Genomic DNA, 21,024 nt, shown 5'->3' on the forward strand with positions numbered 1-21,024 from the left:
TTAAACCCATTTTTCCAGGTTTATGCAGCCATGCACTTAACATAGGACAGTGACTTTCAATACTGAGCATCACAATGTTCATCCCTTTAAAGATCCAGCTCTATGATAACAGAAGTCTCTCCTCCAAATCATGTAAAATGTGCCGATGAATCTGAGGTCAATGAATACAATCTATTAAGACTTAAAAACAAAGCACAATAAAACAAACAAAAAAACAAAAACAGGAAAGAAAAATAATTTGTACTTACATTTTTGTGTTGCTTGCTACTGGTTATGAAGACTGTTATTAGAAATGTGGTGGGTCCTTAAGCTTGAAAATATGTTAATTTTCCTCAGTGGAGGTTACACTTGATGGGATCTGTGGGTGGGGTGAGGAAAACTTGTTCCCTATGATTTGTACACACTGAAACCACTGATGTGTAAATATCTGCAGGAATGCTGTAAACTCAACAAGAAGATTTTTTTACTCGATATTTGAGTGTCTTCAGTACAACAGTGTTTTTACAATACACATAAAGTTGCTGATGGTATCTGCAAAGTGCAGTCATTGTGCCTGTGTCATGGGTGAAATTGCATTAAGAATTAACAAAACCTAGCACATGAACTCAACCAATACCGTACCCTCCTCCCTAATTAATATATATTTCTTATAAGTACTTTTTGAAACATACTAATATGATTTCTTTTGTGTCCTACAATTTTGTTTATATTAAGCTACGAGGGAAGGGAAGGGAAAGGAAGGGAAGGGAATGGAAGGGAAGGGAAGGGAAGGGAAGGGAAGGGAAGGGAAGGGAAGGGAAGGGAAGGGAAGGGAAGGGAAGGGAAGGGAAGGGAAGGGAAGGGAAGGGAAGGGAAGGGAAGGGAAGGGAAGGGAAGGGAAGGGAAGGGAAGGGAAGGGAAGGGAAGGGAAGGGAAGGGAAGGGAAGGGAAGGGAAGGGAAGGGTTGCGCTTTCAGATATAGGATTTACAGTCATGTCCCCATACCAATTAAAATGTCCCACTTTTTTTTTTTTTCTTTTTTCTTTTTTCTTGTTTTCTTTTTTCTGTAATATATATAGTTTTTCATTATAAAAGAAATATTAAGACCAAGTGTTCAAAAATATTTGTGTGGATTTAACTATTTAACCAGTCAGAATCTTAGAAAATTTAAACTGTGTGTGTCATATGGAGTAGTTTGGACATCAGATATTCCCAAATACATTTTTCAAATTAGTTTCTTTACTCCTGATGTATACATATGAAGGTCATCTGTGCAGCTGGAAGAGATAGGACAATATATTAAGCCCCAGAAAATCACTTATTATGGTAGATAGAAATTTAGTTACTTTCATAAACACCCTAAAGATAAAATGAAGTGTTTTATTTTGGAATTAAAATAGTATAGTATATTTCTCAGAGTCATTTGGAAGATATCTGCTGTATTGTTTTATCCAAATGATGACTGTGCCTTAGCTCTCTAACAAAATAAAGGTAAAGGGTAATTTTGAGTTTCCAGTAGGATTTTTCTATCATACAAACTGTAGCAGCCAGATTTTCTAAATGAGAGAAACCCTCATATCTGAAAAAGCCTGGAATTGGTCATTACAGGAGCCAAGCCATTTAGTCGTTGGCATAGCCACATAAATTATCACAACAACAATAACAACAACAACAACAAAGTAAATAAACTCATTGCAGGAATTAAATGGTCAGGCTGAAATACCACTCTGTTGGAGATATCTGGAAGGTATTTGTAGCCCCCCAAAACACCTTCCCTTGTTTTCTCTTAAACTGTCTGAGAAAGCAAAAGAAACCATGGCTGCTGATGAAATTGCAACTTACCTTTCCATTTATTCCCACCTTTAGAATCACATTTGTAAAGCCTACAAAACACTGCAAGGTAGACATCTGCTTATTCTGGGATAGATCTTCTAGGAATGCACTTTATCAAAATTTACTGTTCTTCAGCCAACAGTGAGCCTCATTTCCTTGCTACCCTTGGCAAAATCTAGGTAGTAAATTGTTTGTGTTATGGTCATGTATGCTGAGAGATGAGCAAACTATTCCTTGTTCCCATCTCCAGATGATGTTGTGCTTCAAATAAACAAGGTCACTTTTGGGGATAATGTCACTTTAGGCAAGGTGTACCTTCTTTCCCAAACAGAACTTTCCATCTGGCACAGACACTGTAAGACTGCTGAATGCTGCTTGTCAGTGTTTAAAATCTGAACAACTGTAACACAGTGGCATGAATGTGTCAACATTATTTATGTCAACATTCTTTACCTATCAATGTTATCTGAACCATTTATTTAGCAAAATGATATATTAACAACTTAGTACAGTTAAGCATGAAGTAGTTTAACATCAGGAAGTGTATATTTCTCCTAATTGCTCAGAAACCTTAATGAATTTCTGTCTTAAAGAAAAACAAACAAACAACACCAAAACCAAAGCAAAACAAAGCATGTCAGTATTATATACTGGGTTGCAGAACAGATTTTCAGATTATTTGAGACTGCTGTGTTGGTATTACAGCAGAACCAGATACAAAAATACCATCCTCAAAGCATATTTTCTCTGTTGTAATTTGGATGCATATATTCCACAGACAATCAGACTATATGCACATATCCTTTACAAAACTTACGTGATTCCAGCTATTAAACTGTGTGAATTTTGAAGGGAGATTTCTGTACTCAAGGAAGTTTTCTTAAAGGGAGGCTGCAGTAAAGATGGGGAGGGACCGTTGCTCAGGAAGTGTAGTGACAGAACAGGGAGTGATGGTTTTAAACTAAAAAGAGGAGAGATTTAGATCAGATATAGGGAAGAAATTCTTTACTCTGAGGGTGGTGAGGCAATGGAGTAGGTTGCCCAGAGAGGTTGTGGATGCCCTATCCCTGGAAGTGATGGCCTTGAAGGCCAGTTTGGATGGGGCTTTGAGCATCCTATTGTAGTGGAAGGTGTCCTTGCTCACGGCAGTGGGGTTGTTATTAGATAGTCTTTAAAGACCCTTCCAACTCAAACCATTCTATGATTATATGATTTTCCTACTATGGAAGTACATGAGTCTGAGTGCAACATAAATATATTCAGACATTAGTATGTGAACTTGGCTCAGCAGCCAGCTTTGGTTCACTGAACTCACTCTTTCTTTCTTTCTTTCTTTCTTTCTTTCTTTCTTTCTTTCTTTCTTTCTTTCTTTCTTTCTTTCTTTCTTTCTTTCTTTCTTTCTTTCTTTCTTTCTTTCTTTCTTTCTTTCTTTCTTTCTTTCTTTCTTTCTTTCTTTCTTTCTTTCTTTCTTTCTTTCTTTCTTTCTTTCTTTCTTTCTTTCTTTCTTTCTTTCTTTCTTTCTTTCTTTCTTTTTCTTCCTTCCTTCCTTCCTTCCTTCCTTCCTTCCTTCCTTCCTTCCTTCCTTCCTTCCTTCCTTCCTTCCTTCCTTCCTTCCTTCCTTCCTTCCTTCCTTCCTTCCTTTCTTCCTTCCTTCCTTCCTTTCTTCCTTTCTTCCTTCCTTTCTTCCTTCCTTCCTTTCTTTTTCCTTTTTTTTCTATTTTCTTTTTTTTTTTTTATTTTTTATCCTACATTTAATACTGGTAATTATTAATATGCACTTATTAAGCAGCATTCAGTACTGTAACTCTGTCTATCTCAAAGCTTCACTAATAAGTGAAAGACTTCTGCAGCTCCTTTTAAGAGCTTTTAAGTGTTGATTTTACTACAGAACAGAGTATTCTGGTTTAGTGCTTTCTTGTGTTTTCTGTCTCCAATAATATAAATTTGGATAATGGTGCAACATCATCTCATTCAGCAGGTTGCATTAGTGATCTCTTATCCTCAGTCATGGTTCCTAGTCACAGCATGTTTCACATCTGTAAAAGATTGCTGTGCTGTATCTTTTCCTCAGCTGAACTTTAATTGGAAGCACAACTGCAAAAGCAGAAAGTTCAGCTGGGAAGCCCTGTAATGTATCTTTAAGTCAATGGTCACTGCTTCCTGTTCATCTACACTGAAGTGTGTTAAGTTGCTGACATGCACTTTTTTGCAGTATGACTTCATTTACTGGACTGGTGCCATGAACAGTATTGGAATTTATTTTACAAATACATCATCATCATCATCATCATTGTTGTCATCATAATCATCATTGTCATCATCAATATTTTTATTCCATATAAATTTAGGCAATTGCTCTTATTTTGGAATTGAGTGCAATAATCGGTGTTAGCTAGGTCATATTTATTCATGAAAGCTGACAACCTAATATGATTTCTGGGTTGTTCTGAAAGCTGCATGTTGGAACTTGCATCCTAGTACATCATTTTGAACATATTGTTGTCAAGAATTGTTGCAATATGAAAGGAAGGGGTAGGCTAGAGTAAGAACGAGTCATTAAAAAGAGATGTAGGAATTACTTGCATATGCATAAGCAGTTTCTAGCAAGTGTTAACTGACTGTCCTGACTACATCATATTTAGGTTAAATGCCAATATGTTGTTAAAAATTAAAAACTATTAGTTCCCCTACCTTGCTAAGACAGTTTATAATCTTTAGTGATTATTTTGCACAGATTTATAGATACGTATGCTAAACACAAAGGATCAGTTTTTTCATCAGGGTGAAAAGAAGAGGAAGTGATGGAAGTAATTAAAAAAGCATGGATTTTTTAGAAAAGAAAGTGAAATGACATTCAGGGGATATGAAGTACAATGAAAGAGAGACAGTAATTGCATAAAAACCTCATGTACTTGCCAGCTCCGCACTATGGTGACTAAATGTACCGCAATTTACTATGCAGCCTTGAACATGAAGGACAAAGTGAATTCATCACCTTCCTGGCGCTGTCATAATCATCCTTTGGTGTTTCAAAGAAAGGCAGGAAAGTGATTCATCAGGGAGATGCTCAGTATGTTGTGGGAGTACATAAATACCTTCATTGACCACAGAAGTAGTACTATCAAAACATATGAAAACATCAGTAATACAGATGTACTCAAGAAGGGGAAAATACATCTGAGAAACAATAATATTCTAGCATACTCATTTGATGCTTAAAGAGCAAACATTCAGTACTTAGGTACAATGGGGCACAAAAGGTATGTGTTAAGAGATAGCATATTTTGTGGTCATCACTTTCAAATGCTTGCTAAAAGACTTTATGTTGAATGGAAAGCTTAGATTTCTTTTTAGGAATGAAGACTGTATTGACATTTCAAACAAATTTTAATGGCCATATTTCCATGATATAATTTTTAATACCATATTTACTTGAATATACCTTGAATGTACGTGAAAATCCCTGTAGTGAACATAGTGGCAAGATGCACAAAAGCAATGGCACTGCACGTTGTTGCATGTTGTCTTGTCCCTGACCCATGGCCTCTCCTGGCAAGACCCTTATTGTAAATGGATAATTCAGTCTCTACACCCATCACACTATGCATCATACTGTAAGGTCTTGGTAACTGCTTTTGGAAATTTCACAAAATTCACAAAATAGTAGAGCATATCCTACTCCCGAATGTGGGCCTCCTAAATGTACATATGAGGAGAATGAATTTCTTGCTAAAGCTGGATGTCCCGAACCTGCATTTAGGTTGCTGATAAGAGTTAGCTTATAGCTAAAGGTTATGCATTTAAATGTATCTCTTTCTATTCATCTAGATTTGTGTTGATCTTTAGGTGCAAAGGTAGGAGAGCTAGTTATTACTGTGTGGGAATTGTTTTCCAGAAAAGAAAAAAATGTTGGAATGCAGAAGTTGCTACTCCTTCAGGAGTGACTAACTACCTGCCTGCCTGCCTGTCCTCATTTGTGGAAAGCTAATTTGCAGGTTTGTATTATGGTAGATTTTAAAATAGATTGATATGTTTAAAAATAGATTTTTAAAAAGATTGATATTATCTTATGCAAATATTAAAAGGGTTTTGAGTGAGAATGTACTAGAAATATTCCCTTTTCTTTTCAAAAGTTAAAAAATAAGTCTTTGTGATCAGGGACTGGAGAGTCAGCTCAAGGTTAAATCACTAGGAGGCACTCAGAAGAGGCAGAAGGAGGATGGGTGAAGCTTCAATATGGTTTCACATTCAGGTCTCTTTCTTGGAAAGGGATTAGGTATCCTTTCAAGCTACACCATTCTGTGCCACATGGAACTATGTCTGTATAAAGCCCATGGTATGATGCAATTTTATGTGCATTAGTGACAGTCTAATATTGAACAAAAGCTCAGTGATTTCCGAGAGAGCTGATATAAATGACATTATTAATTCGGTACTTCAGCAATTTACGCACAATGTGCAATAAGTGGAGAAGAATATATTGTGCAAATTAAAGTGGAAAGAGTCTGGTCATTCTTATCCACAGTCAAAACCTTAGGATAATTACTTGAATGGATGAGAAGTCTCAATGTATGTGAATGATATGCTTTGCTCATAACACAAGAAAATAAACAGTATTAATGCAGCTATATTATACATGTAGACATCTCACTGAGACACTGCCTGAGGGTTGTGCTTAATATTAATTATGATTAATACAATTACTATGTTTCATTGTTGTTGTTTTCAGATTGCTCAAATGTATTTGATACTTCTCCACCTTGCATTGCAAACAACAGGCTGTCACTAGTTTAGAGTGTGAAACCTTTCCTAAGAGAATTGATGTAAATATACTGGACTGAATTTTTGGAGTGCTAGCAGCTCTCTACCGATACCACTCATAGATGTTATTAAAGCACTGTAAATATGCCTTTATGTGAAGTACCTTTTCATTTTAAATCTCTCCACTTTGAAAATTTCAGGCCTGGTAGTCACTATAAATAAGCACCAGGGATACAGTGTAGAGCAAACAACTATTGTACTTCAAATTCACCCCCTTGTCTCACTGACTTCTCTGTGCAGAGTGTGAGCTGTAGGATGCAGGCAAACAATTCAAAGAACTATCTGCAGATTAATTACTTACTGTTTGTTGCCATGATCATGCACACATCACCTGTGAATCAAAATATTTTCACCTCTACTTACAAATATATCGTAAACAACCTGCTCAATTACTAAATTGTTGGCTAAACCACATTTCATTGTAAATCTATAACCTAGCATATATACTTTTAAATTATTAGTTGGGAAAGTTGACTCATGAGTGCATCCTTGACAAAACACATCTATGCCAAAAATATTCTTAGCTGTTGCTCTCTAGAAAGCAGCAGTAAAGTCTGCCTTTCATCATTCTTACCATTATATGTAAGACTAAATGAATGAGCTTAGCCTTAAACACTTATCCAAAGTAGTCAAAGTGCCAAGAATGTTACCTCAGGTCTTCACACAAACCTGTCCACAAGCACAGTCCCTGCACTCAGAGAAAAAGTGACTGGCTGGGGAAAACTAAGTTTCTGCAAAGGCTTGGCAACAGTCAGGTCAAAACTCATTGATTTTCAAAAGGATTTTAGGACACATGGAAAGAAGTATGGTATTTTGCATATATTCAGGCTTCTCAAAACCAGTCAAGTGTTAGTTAAAAGCAAATGAACAGACATAAGTAAAAATTCAGGATATTGGCTTTTCAGTGCTGTCCAGAGGTAAAATGTCAACAACAGTTTAGTCAGCTGGCCATCTTAGAGTCATTAAATAGGAAAAAATGTTGTGAAGACATACAACAATTGTCTGCCTTTTGTTTTGCCTTGTCTGCAGTTGTAAGTGAAAGGAGCATTGAAAGAAAGGTCATTTATTTATTATCTATTTAAAAGCAGAACCTTGTCACCTGATGCTCAATGCTGCCTTTGTCTTCCCTGGTTTGGAATTGTTTACTATCATATGCAGGAAAGTCAATTTTTCTGTTTTCCTATTTCAATAAAAGATCTATTTCACTCATTTTTATATGGATCTTTCCCATAGACAAATATGAGTTAAAAATCTAAAGTCTTTTAAACAGGAAAACTAGCTTAGAAATGCATAGATATTTGCAGAATCAGATAAACTTCCATGAAATAAAAAATCTGTTTGTTATTAATTTACCAATTTAAAACTGACAGCAACTCTCTGGCTGCTGTGGTCAGGAACTGATGTTTTCCAGAGTGTAGAAGCCATTATCTGATCACATGTGGAACCACCACTGCATCCAAGCCTCCCATGCCAATTGTAAACCCTGTCATTAGAAGCAGCAGCATGTAGCTGGGGTTTCCACTAGACCCATATAAAAGGGCAAAAAACAGCAGGCTCCTGGGAAAAACAGTGGAGTTGGCAGGATTGCCTGAGATAATTGTTGTTCTCATAGATTTTATGGTCTAGTCTAAAGCAGGAAGAAACAGAAACATCAACCAAAAAAAGTGTGTAGCTATTCTATTTTCAACTAGTTTCATAATCTCAGTAAGTTTGGATAGGTTCCAAAGAGTCACCAGAAAGTTCAGATGCGCGTCTCAACAGAACTTCAGACACTTCTATGGCTCACCCAGCAGAACGATTCCCGTTTAATTCAGGCTAGATGCTGAAAGGCTAGTTCTGGGGAGATTTTGGAGCTCTCTGTTTCTGATGAAAAGATGACACAGGAACACCGTAGAAAGTTAAAGCTTGTGTTCATCTGAAAAAGCACCTGAATACTATACAAATCTTTCCATTTGCAATTTACATATATATTAGTTAAGATATTTGTGTTATTTATTATCTTCAAAACACTTTTAAAGCATTAGATTATTTTCTGTTTTAATTATATAATTAAAAATATTCTGACATGTTATCCAGCCTGTCAGATTTATGTTGTACACAGAGAAACTGGAAAAATACATTAAAAAGTAGTAAGATTTTGCCTTAAAATGGGGTGTATATCTGGTGTGCACAAGGAACACATGTGGGATGTGCCTATGACAAATCTTCTGCAGCAAAAACAAGTCTCTAAAATCATGTAGTTGGCTTACAGAATGAGGTTGTGGTCCAGCAAACAGTGAGATTCATGAATGTGCTGAAAAAGATGGAGCTTACTGTTTGCACAATATTATAGCTGTGTATGTATATGCAGAATCAGGGTATAAATACATTTGTTAAAGAGAGAGATTTTGGCATGAATGGGGAATAAAAATCTTTAAAATGAGTTTGAAATAAGAGTCTCACAATCTCACCCTGTTTCTTGGGCACATTTATTAAAGTATAGTGAATATTTTCATGGATAAAGGAAATGACAAGCACTTTGATTTTCCCACTTTGACTTTTATAACAGAAATTAAATTGGATGAACATTCTGCCTCATGCACAGAATTAAACATAATTTGACAAATTTAGCATAATCCTTTTTTTTTTTTTTTTTTATTTAGAAACTATGGCAAGTAGTCAAGCACCATAACCACTGTGATGGACAAGTATATTGTTCTCCTGAAATTCCAAGAATTTTTTAAAATGTTAAGTTCTAAGAAGCTGCCTCCTGCTTATGCTAAGAACTACCATTGTTGTGCAGAGCAAAGGTGTGACTGCAGCAAGGACAGGCCTATTTTCAGCAGCTGGAGAGCATGTTAGCTTTTTTACGGATGTGGGTGCCTGTATTGTCAACACAGAGGAGGTGGAGGGTCATGACTCTGTGCAGCTTTCTAAAGAGTCACAAGGTGAGGGTCTTTAGCAGGGGTTGATCTTTCCCAGGTTCAGGCACTTGGTGGCTGTGTAACTTGGGTTCTGGCATAGTTCAATAGCAGCAGGTGCCTAGGAAGCAGCCTTGCTGAAGGGTAGTTCCCCTCAGGGAGGCTGTCACTTGTTAACATTTCACATCACCCACCTCAGCTAGCAAAGACGTTCTGTTAGTGACTGAGGTTTCTGTACTGTTGCATAGGTTTATAGGGCTTCCAGATGACCTTGCCTTTATGGCCATCACCTAGTAGTAGATGCATTTCTTCTGGCTGTAAGGGAACTTGGCCCCAGGTATTTTAAACTGTCATGCACTTTGCTTTGCTGCCTCTTTGAGAGCTAACCCAGTGCTCTTAACTTTTCCATCAATGAAGTCATACAGTTCGTGAAATTACCTTCACCAGTTATAAAATCTCTTTGTTTACTTCTACAAACAAACAAACAAATGCACAAAAAATATTTCTTGAAAATAAAAAGGGGGATGGTATAGATATTTGTTGTTAGTGCACAGTAAGCACCTCTTGTTAGAAATTATTCTCTATGACTTCATAAAATCCAACCATCCCCCAGCTAACCATGTCACCCACTAAACCATGTCCCTAAGCACCATGTCCAACTTCTCCTTAAATACCATCAGGGACAGTGACTCCATCACTTCCCTGGGTAACCTGTCCACCACCACCTCACAACTTGAGGCTGTTCCCTCTAGTCCTGTCACTACTTATCTCTATATTGTGCAGAAGCTGCAGAGCTCCAAATGTAGAAAAACTAAACTGTCAGCCAAATCTGTACCTTGCAATGCAGCAAAATGCTCAGTTCATGGCAAGGAAGGTGCATAGTCCTCTAGTTCTGAAGAAAGACCACGAGGCACATGTCTTGAGTCTTTGAAAATAAAATTATCAGGATGAGAAATCAGCAGGATATCCTGTACAATATTGCTGGCTGAATCTTTCTAGGAAAGTTAAAAGAAAGGAAATCATGGAGAAAGAGCTGAATTTAAAAGAGAGACTTGCCTTCTAACATCAACCATGTGATTTTCCTGTGTAAATCTGTCCAGAATTTCCACTTCTAGGAGGTGATTGTAAAATGTGGCTCACTTATATATACATATATTTTCCACAGTTTTGACCAAGGAGTTCTTAGTTCTTTTGCTTATGCTTTGCTCTTTGGAAAAGCATCTTTCTGTTCAGTAAAAATTGCAGTAAATTTTCAGGGTTGTTTCAGAGCTCTCTTCTGGATTGTGAAAGCCATAACGACAGCAATGTCTTTAGCTGTTGTCCATGTACAGCTATATGGACTATACCTTTCCCTATGCTCTGTATCATTTGGGTACATACTCTCATTTCCCCCAGTTGTGTTCTCATTGCCTTTCTTGAATCCATCTGTAAATTCTTGTTTTGAAGTTATATTAGAAAGAGTCTGTCTCCTAACTGCATACACCTATTTTAACATGCTGGCACCCTGAACCAAAAGGTCTTCATTATACTACTCTGTTATTGCTGCAAAATAATTATGTATCCTACATGCTTAACCTCTGAATGCTGTGTTTATGAAGGAAACAGAAGGCCTGTGAATTGGTATGTACTAATATTTTTATTGATCTTCAACAACGTGGAAAAAGTTGGCTTAATAAAGAGCCTGCCAAGTAGGATGTGTTTGTTTGCATGTTTGGTTTATTTTGTCTTTATTTATTTTGTCTCTCCTGTGCTATTCATCAGAGGAAGTAAGATCTGATTTATAAATCCATTTCCAAAAGCTTTTTGAATTCTCTGAAGTTGTTAGCTCTAAGCAAGGTTTCTTGGAATATTTCATCCTATTCACATCTTTGGCAGATGATATTGCTAGCTTAAACTCTTTCCAGATGCATCCCTAGACTTAGATAGGGTATTTTAACGTGAGCTGTGCTAACGATGTCTATCACAGCATTTGCAATGTCATAACTCATTCTAAAAATATTCTTTATAAAAAAAATAATAAAAATTGACAACTTGATAGCTAGCAATAATTGTGACTCAGAGGCTGTAGAGAGTAACAGAGATAAAAAGAGTAGATATCAGATACCACATGTATCATCAGCTACACACTCAAAAATTGAAGGGCCTGGAACTGACAGTAGTGATATAGCAATTTGCTATAAGTAGCGTAAGCATTTTTGGTGGTTTTTCTTTTCTTCCTCTCCCCCCCAACTCTACCAGCTAGTTGAGTCAATTGTACAGAAGTGTGGTTCTGAGGGAGTTTTGAACTCTTCTACTGAGTCTGTGAGGTTTTCAGTACCCAAATGAATTAATAACTTCACCATGCTTCTGGAAATAGAGGTGAAAACTGGAGATTCTTTACATGTCACTGCACAGTGCTCCTTTTATCTGTACACTTATACACTGCTCTGTGTTAGAAAAAAAAGGAAGATGTTGAGATCATATTTTCCCATGAGGGTGGGCCCAGTCATTATGTCACAGTTCAGTTTTCAGTTTTTTGCAGCCATGAATCAAAGACTTCATGCAGCTTTCCTGAAATGGGGAGGTAGGTCTGAGACCACCTTCAGTACAGGTGGACCTATATGGAGGGGCAGCAACCTTCTCTGAAAAAATTACTGGTGATGGCTTCTCCTCTGCTCTCTTTTAGGCCTTGCACAAACCTGATGAGCTGAAAGAGATTTTCTAAAGCATGCAGTAACTTTAGTTGCAATAGCTACATTTTTTAATGTTGTTGCTATTTATTTATTTATTTATTTTTCATTTCTAAAAATCTAAGTCCTCAACAGACTAACGAGCTGAGTTCCTCTGAAAGCACTGAGCTGTGCATACCTGATGCACAGAGGAGTGCAGAACTGCTCAAGCAAGCAGTGGCCTTTCTGTTTCATTTAATATGGGTCTGGTGTTTTGGTCATGATTGAACCACTAATTAAAAACGATGATAACCAGCCCACCTTCTCTGTTTGCTGAAAGTGGGAAGCAGATTCTGCCCTGAAAATTATCTTTTCTGTGTTTTAGTTTGTCACTGCCCTTTCTCTCAGCTAGGTACTGATGAGTCATGATCACTTACGTTGGGCCTTTGTAAGTGCTTTCGTATTATTTCTCTGGATTCTCCTCTTTAAATCCTCTCTGCTTAAAAACATCCATAAATGTCATTAGTGCAGTATTCTGCCTCCTTCTTAGATCATTAGGTAGCACTGATCCTCTGGGAAGAGGGAAGGCTGCAACAGCTGACTAATTACCCTGAATGCACATGGAGGGGAGAGCTGGGAACACCCAGATTGCTCACAAAATTACAGGTTACATGTCACTGGATGGAAAAGACAATATGAATATGCTGGGGGTGAGGCCAGCAGCATCACTTTGGTGTTCTCCCCCACAGCTGACTAAGTCATGCTGCTCTGGGGCAGTGATGTGACAGCTTTTGACTTTTTTTTGCAGCAGAGGAAGAAAGACCACATATGAGGGCATTCCTCCTTTTACTCACTTTCTTGTACTTCCTAGGGAAACATATTTACCATGTTGTGATTCTTACTAACTTCATCTAAATGTCTGAACACCTCTACCTTCTTAATCAATGAAAAAGGGCAAAACTACTATGAGAAGTGATGAATTTGGTCTGAATTTATCTGATATAATCTGTAGAGGGAGCAGAAAATAGGAAGAAGTATGTCTGCAGTTTTTCTCAAAATATCATTTGTGTTGTAATTCCTTATAGACCTGTAGCAAGCTGACAGTAGCACAGAACAATTAAGAGATTTTTCTGTGAGAAAAACGCAGCTGAAGCTTGGCCTGAGTGGTTAGGTTACAGAGTGGGGACGTGGGAAGTGGGTGCTCTGCCTATTTTCAGAGGTAAACTGTTCAGCGCCAACCTCTCATAGATATGAGGCCAATGTTTTGTACGTAATCACTGTTTCTCCCTGATTTGCAAATCAGTAAGTGATTTGTTACATGTATTTTCACAAGGCTGGGTGGGGGCAACAAATGTTTGTGAATTTTAGCTATGAGACATATTGGCTGGCTTAACTGTGGGAAGCTTCTGTGCATCATTTTTGCTATGTTTAGGCAACATGTTGGCTGCTTGTGTATGTATATTCATGTGTGACTGCAATATATTTGTGTATCGACAGTGCTTGTGGGTTTCAGCAATACATCCTTCTGTTTATTTTGGCCTCTGAGGAGATGGAATGATATAGTTGTATTTTGGTATATGTGCATTTGTTAAGCTTAGGTCAAAGCTGAAGCTTAATGGGAAGCACACATTACTACATTGCTGATCTCATTTTTACAACATGATTTTAGTCTCCTAGAGTGATTAAGATTCTTTTCAAAGCTGGTTAGGTTTCTTGGGGAGCCGTGATATTTTGACTGTACTCAAGGGGAGGGAAATGAGCAACCCTTAGGCTACAGAGGAACTGTTAAGGACATGAATGCATTGAGTCCCATTTTGCTTGAATTCTGGTGCTGGGAAATCAATTGCTTGTGCTTTCAAGATCCATCCACAAGTGCAATAAATTATTTTTAAAATGAATGACCTTTCCCTGTGTCACAAGGCAAAAGAGGTTTTTAGAGTTTTGGACTCGACAGTTTCAACATTTTACACATTCATGAGGTTTCGGTTGTTCCTTCACTTAAAATACACAAAGTGGTTTCTAGCCACCCAACCCATCTCCCCAGTGCTTCCTTAAATGATCCCCTTCTATATTTTAAATATTTAGAGCCCATCAGGGAACCTTTTTAGTCAACTCAGAAGTCTGTAGAGCCCACTCCTACGAACAGAGTGGCAGTTCTCCCCTTGTTTGTACCCAGGGAAATCTCCTGTTTTCCCTCCTACTTTCAGTTTGTTGGAACAACTTCAGTGTGGTAACTTTTATTCTGTCTTTCCGTCTTCCTTGCTGCCTTTCTTTTTTGAGTTTTTCCTAGTTGCTTCACATATGCCACATGAGTGATTTGCATGAGGAAGGGTGCAGAGTTTTATTTTATTTTATTGCAGAAAAATTCAGTGGTTCAATGTGGTATTTTTTTCCATTTTGACTAATTTATGCAGCTTTTTTTTTTTTAATTGTTGTTTTATATAGATTTATTGTAGTGATTTCAGGTTGTATGATCAATCTCAACTTAGTAGAAAATATATTTTTTTCTCTACTTTCAATCAGAAGCAAAACAGGTGAAGCTAATGTAAAAATGCACTTGCAGATGGAAAATAGAGCAATTACCCTAACTGCTTTTAACTTTATGAGGAAGTAGAATAACCCTCATAACCCTGACACTGTGAAGTAACTGTATAGATATAGTACTTTAGCCCAGGAGAAGTTCATAGAAACAGAAAAAGAAAAAGAAAAGAAAAAAAGTAAAATAGAGGAAAAACAGGCTGTTGATTTGCATTAGATGCTCTCACTTAGATGTTGCATGAGTTTTCCTGAAATTCAGAGAATGCTCCTGAATTTGTGTTAGTTCTTAGAACAGAGGTGGTATGGTCAGCCCAAAGGTCAAGTTAGACAAGTGCCAGTCTGTGATCTGTAAAGCTCCGTGTGTGTGTATGTACAAGTGTGTATGCATATATGTATGCGTATGTGTGCAAAAATGTGCTGGCTTCATTGCACAGCTTGAACTTTTCTGTTAGCCTCTGAAAGTTTTCACTTCCTTTTGTGAAGCACACAGCCACCGTTATATTTGATTATTTATTTATTCTATGTTTCGTGGAGTAAGCAGTGGGAAAAGAGAGAGGTATAGTGTTTGTGCTGTTACCAGAGGTACCAGCAGAATTACCAGACCAGGTTTTCTCACTGTGCTTACCTTGATCCCAGGACCCTGGCAGCAGACACCAGTTGCAGAAAGTGCCAGTAACTGTAGGAGATGTTCCAGCACTACTTCTGAAACATGCTAGTACTAAAAAAAAAAAAAAAAAAAAAAAAAAAAAAAAAAAAAAAGCACAAACCAAACCAAACTAAACCAAATCAAACTAAACCAAACTTTTTTGTTTTGTTTTGTTTCTTTGCTTGTTCTTTTTTGTTATTTTTATTTTGTTATTTATAGTTTTCTATGTGCGTGTCTATTGAGCATTGGCTTTTCTGCTCTCTAAATGGAATGTATTTTACAACGCAGGTCAGGAACATGAGATGTGTAACTTTCATGTTGTTTGAATTCAGATAAGAATTCCCCCCTTTCTGTGTGTCTGCACGTAGAACCTTTTGGTACTCTAACTGAATCAAACAATGATCTTTCATAATTTATCTTTTTGTTTTTTAGAAAGGCAGTGCATCTCAGAAAATCAATTAACTCCCTAAAAATATTGCTCTGCAGTGCCATCTGCTTTCTTCCTCACTCTAACTAAATGTAGATGCAGATTTTCACTACTTACATGTATATGTTGACATATAGAAATATTTTTATTATTAGATAATAATCATAGCATAAAACATCTCAATTAATGCAAACACACTGGGTCTATCTGTGCATTCTCAGCCATACACTGTGTCCTTAACATCTGCTAGGCTCCATTTAAGTTATTATTGTCCATATGGTATGGCAGTGAAAGAATGACAGATCAGTGATGTAACTGCCTGCAATAGCTGCTGATGCTTGCAGACTGTTCACTGAGTGAAAGCAAGAGATAAGTGATTATTCAGAATCATGTTACCGAGAACAAATCTCTTCACTGAGCACAAGGTTAATTAATTTTCTAGTGTATTAATTATACAGCTTTGCCTGTGGTGCTCTGCTGCAACTCAGTGCAAGCTGTCTCACAGAAGTAGTAGACAAAAACTTAGCAAAGGAAGAAGTTAATTCTAAATAAGAATAATAAAATCTGACTTTTGATAGGGAGAGGAAACTATGAACCTATAATGCTAAATTGCTGAATAAAGTCATTCTAGATTGGAGTCTCTTAAGTACAAGAGGGTAGAGTAGAGGATGTGTCAGATTAATTTATGCTATCCTGGGACCTCTACGTCCATAGTCAAAATGAATGCCATCTTTCCCCTTAGTTCTTTGTCTTGAAAGTGTTTACAGATTTTCCTTGGCTAATAATTTATCATGTAATAGAAGTATTTTCTTTTAAGCTTATTGCTTTCAAAGTTCAGTGCTTTTTTTTTTTTTTTTTTTTTTTTTTTTTTTTTTTTTTTTTTGTCTTTTGGAACTATTAGATCTGATCAGGACTATTTTTCAAGCAAAAATCATGAGAACCAACATCAGTCTGCCAAAACTCTTTTCTTATTTTGAGAAAAGGACATGACAATTTTAATAGAACAAGTTTCTCAAATGCCCTGAGAAGCTTTCAGTCAAAATCAATGAGAATGAGAGACCTTCTTTACCCTTGGCACTCTCAGACTCATAGAACGACTTGACCAGGGCTGTGGGTTCAGTTAGATAATGTTGCTCTTGCTCTCTGCACATAGGTCTTCTCTGTCTTGGTACCTACACACAAGAGGACTGGATATTTTGTACTTGGCTACTTTTGTTTCCAGAAGGTTTTAACTTAATCCCAAACATTAAGTTTGGCAACATTAGAGAAAAACAACGCCAAATTAGCCTGTTTTATTTAGTTAGTTAGTTGCAATGTAGGTAAACGTCTTAAATTCTGTTTCTGGAAATATAGAAAAAGGAAAAGTATACAGACTACCTCCTAGAAAGCACTTCTCAACTGTATGGACATGATATGACTTTAATTTTTTATCTTTTCCCAGCTAAATCACTCTGAGAATCTCAATTATTTTTGGAAAATTGAAAGTTTTGCTCTTATTACACTCCCAATGGATTGACTGAAGCTCTACTTCAGGTGAATTTTGGTATACCAATTAAATATAATGATGTTATAATCTACTTCTCATATACTTTTTTTTTTTTTCCTTCTTCTTTCTTTATCACCCTCCTAACAATCTCTCTGTTGTGTTGTTCATAGAAATGGGAAAGATATTTTCTTGAGACATTAAAAATAGACTGGGACTCAATAATCTTAGCAAAGCATTTCCTCCAATGCACATTAATTCATATTTATCAATGTTAAGTGTCACCTACTCTCACGTTTTTCTGTATGTTTAGCTTTGACGGAGCCTTCTGAAGTTCTGGCCAATTTTCTTTACTTCTGTTTAAACAAAATAATTTCATTATTGGTAACTTTTGACACTTCCCTCTCCTTTTCTTGATGGAAGCCTGTTGATGGATTCCACTAATGTGAAAGTCTTCCTAGCACTAACCTTATACCTTCTGGACACCTATGTTGTAATTTCTGTTTTCCCCTCAATGAATCTGCTAAGGGAGATTCTCAGAATGAACTTTTGGACAATTGACTGTCCTAAGCTGGATAACTGCATACTAATGCCTTGACATAAAGTCCCTTATATTAGAGTTACACTGGTAGATTAAACTATTGTTTTCATCCTACTTTCATCACTTCGCTCACAGGTTATTTTTAAGTTTTTCTCTAACACATTTTCTAAACCCAGTGTGCAAGGAGTGGAGGTTGCCCATCAGGAACACCTCTATGTGTGCAGCTTTACCTGTGGCTTTGGGACCAGGCAAGAAGGAAGCATCCAGTGCAGCGAAATCACTGCTACAGTGCTCAGCTTTTTGCAGCTCCAGGGGGACTGCATGTGCAGCATCAGCAGGCTGGGAGTGCTTGGGATGTTCCACCTGCAGCACTCCTTGTCCCCAGCCCCAGTACCTCTGCCACATGAAAAATGTATGCCATGTGGTCTGCTGGCCCATGGTATGTGATGAACCCAGGCATCTTCATCCAGCTGTGACTAAAAGCTGTGCCCCTGGAGCTTGTCAAAAAATACTGTTTTATTCTTCTGATGATGGTCAGTAGAACAAGTTATGCAGGAGGATGGAGCTGGGTGATTCTAAAAGAATCAAACAGTACAAGATACTATGTTGAAAAGGTTTAACAGATTTACAGATCCAAAGTCCAAAAGCAGTTCTACTTTTGGTGCTAGAGGGTAGCTTTCCATTACAGAAATAAAGTATAATATAATATAATTTAACAATAAAAATTGTTCTGACCTACATGTAACAGTTAATTTTAATGTAAAATATGGGATCTATGAATAAATGTTCTCTTTTCCACTCTTACAGTTCAAAATAGTTTGAAATAGCAGATTAATATGTTGTATGCTTCTATCTTCTGCTAGGAATTTCTTCATGTTAAATACTTTATTAACCAGCAAGGATAGCAAAATGCCTGCAGACAGTTAGATCTGCCTAATAGCTTTAATCATCCTTAGTCTTCCAAATGTTTTTAACAAATTGAAATAACCAATCCCCAAACTTAAACTGAGGAATTATGTTTTGGGTAAAAAAAAAACAGAGATGAACATTAGCAGATTAGTTTATTTTTGTTCTGATTTTGTTTTTCACAAACTCAACATGACCTACTTGAAAATGTTTTGTCTTGAATCAGATATGCAAGCATGCATGGAAAGCTCATATTTCATCCAATGATCACTTGCACAGTGGCCTGTGGTAATTTTGCAAGTACTTAGCAATGACCTTAATTATTCCAACATTCTGGTTATTGTTTAGGACAGTAGCCAGTAAACAGTGTAAAGTGCCGAATGAAGGAGAACAGTTTTGTTGCTCTTGAGGGGACTGAATTTGAGGATAATAGACACAGAAGGTTGAGCAATGACTCCAAACCAGCAAAACAATTTGCAGGAAACTGAACGTAGTCTGGTTCTTCCACAGCCTGTTAGAGTCTGTGTTGTTGCTACTGCTTGTTGGTGGTTTGCAGAGCTGATTAGAAACAGTGCTTCTATACCACAGGAACGTTGGCTATTTCAATTCCTGTTGTTTTGAGACAAAGTAAGTAAGTAAATAAAAGCATTAGCTCTTTTTTCTTTTTCTTTTTCTCTTTCTTTTTCTTTTTCTTTTTCTCTTTTTCTTTTTCTTTTTCTTTTTCTTTTTCTTTTTCTTTTTCTTTTTCTTTTTCTTTTTCTTTTTCTTTTTCTTTTTCTTTTTCTTTTTCTTTTTCTTTTTCTTTTTCTTTTTCTTTTTCTTTTTCTTTCAAAATTCAAAGTTCTCAACCTTTTTTGGTATCTCAGAAAGACTACTGTGAGGTGGTAGTTGTCTTTTTTTTTCTCAATTTTGGAAGATGTCTCACAATAAATTTGTAATCATGGCAATCTTTGAGTCACACTAAATATGAATAAAGGACATAGTGATGCAGCTCGGGATGAAGATGTTCATCATTGTCTGGTCATATTTCAGAAAGCCAAAGTATTGCATAGGGTTGAAAAGTTGATGTCTTCCTTTAGATTAAGAAAATGAAGTAAAGTTGTGAGTGCCTCACACAAGCTAAGCAAAAGTGTTGAGGAACAACCTGGCATGAAGGAAAGAGTGAGACACCAAAATAAGCTAGAACTGGAATTTTGGCCACTCTGGATGTATACTTTTGTTTCTTCTCACACGTTTGAAAATCCCCATAGCAGTGGAGTTTCAGTGCAGTGGGCTGAGAAACACCTCAGCCCCTGGTGCAAGAAAGTAGCTTATCCTTCAGAAAGAAGGACAATGTGAAAACATGTCTATCACTTCTCCAACAAAATATTGTGGCTGCTTTCTTATCAGGGCCTTGGAAAACACAGTGCATAGTCAGTACTGACCACAGAGCAGTTTCAACAGGGAGTATCAACAGCATTACCTTTCCTCTGTACCTCTTTGTTCACCTACCTGCAAACATGTTCTTTACTAAAGAACCTTATATATTTGGTGTTTGAAGGGGGATGAAGAGGGAAACGTGCATTTCAGGAGGGATGCTAAGAGGGAACCCATGTGCCTATACTGTCAGCTTTGAACTCCTGGGTGCGGGGCACAGAGTGTGGAAGAACATGTGCTCAGTGACAGCCAGCCACAGAGCAGGCTGAGGTGAGCGCTTGGGGAAGATTTAATTTATTGTTCAATGGAATGAATGCTACTGTGCAGCGACAGCTGGTGCACTGAATGACTGAATCACAACAATAATACCCAGAGAGGTTTGCACATCAGGCTGTCTCAGGGGAGCACAGAGAGGAGGCTCTTGAAGAAAGCAGGCTCCCTGCTCTCTCTGCTAGCAGGGGCCTGGCTCATTTCTCAAAGTAAACCACCATACATCTTTTAAAAAAGTGAAATTTGCAAGTGACAGAGTGGAGTGGACTTTCCCTCTAGTTTTAATTTTGTTTCCTTCCAGTGGGTGTTCCAGCCTCTCCCTGAATTGCTCAGCCTTCAGAACCAGTTAATACAAGCAGGTGGAATTAGTGCACGTTTCCAGCTGCAGGGTGGTCAGCCTGCTTATGTTCTAAGTGCCTCCTGTTAAGGACATTTTTACTACTTAACTGCTGGATTATTTGTGTACCATCTCATGTCACAGAGGTCGCTATTGTTCTCTGTACAAACTGCAAAAGGTGTAATCCTGGATATATGTTTTTATGATGTATAACTGTTTCTACATCACTGTAATGGCAATTCACACTTGACATCTGCTTAAATTCTTCTAAGTTTATTT

The sequence above is a fragment of the Anas platyrhynchos genome, chromosome Z (genome assembly GCF_047663525.1).
Source record: "Anas platyrhynchos isolate ZD024472 breed Pekin duck chromosome Z, IASCAAS_PekinDuck_T2T, whole genome shotgun sequence".
In the NCBI taxonomy this organism is placed as follows: Eukaryota; Metazoa; Chordata; class Aves; order Anseriformes; family Anatidae; genus Anas; species Anas platyrhynchos.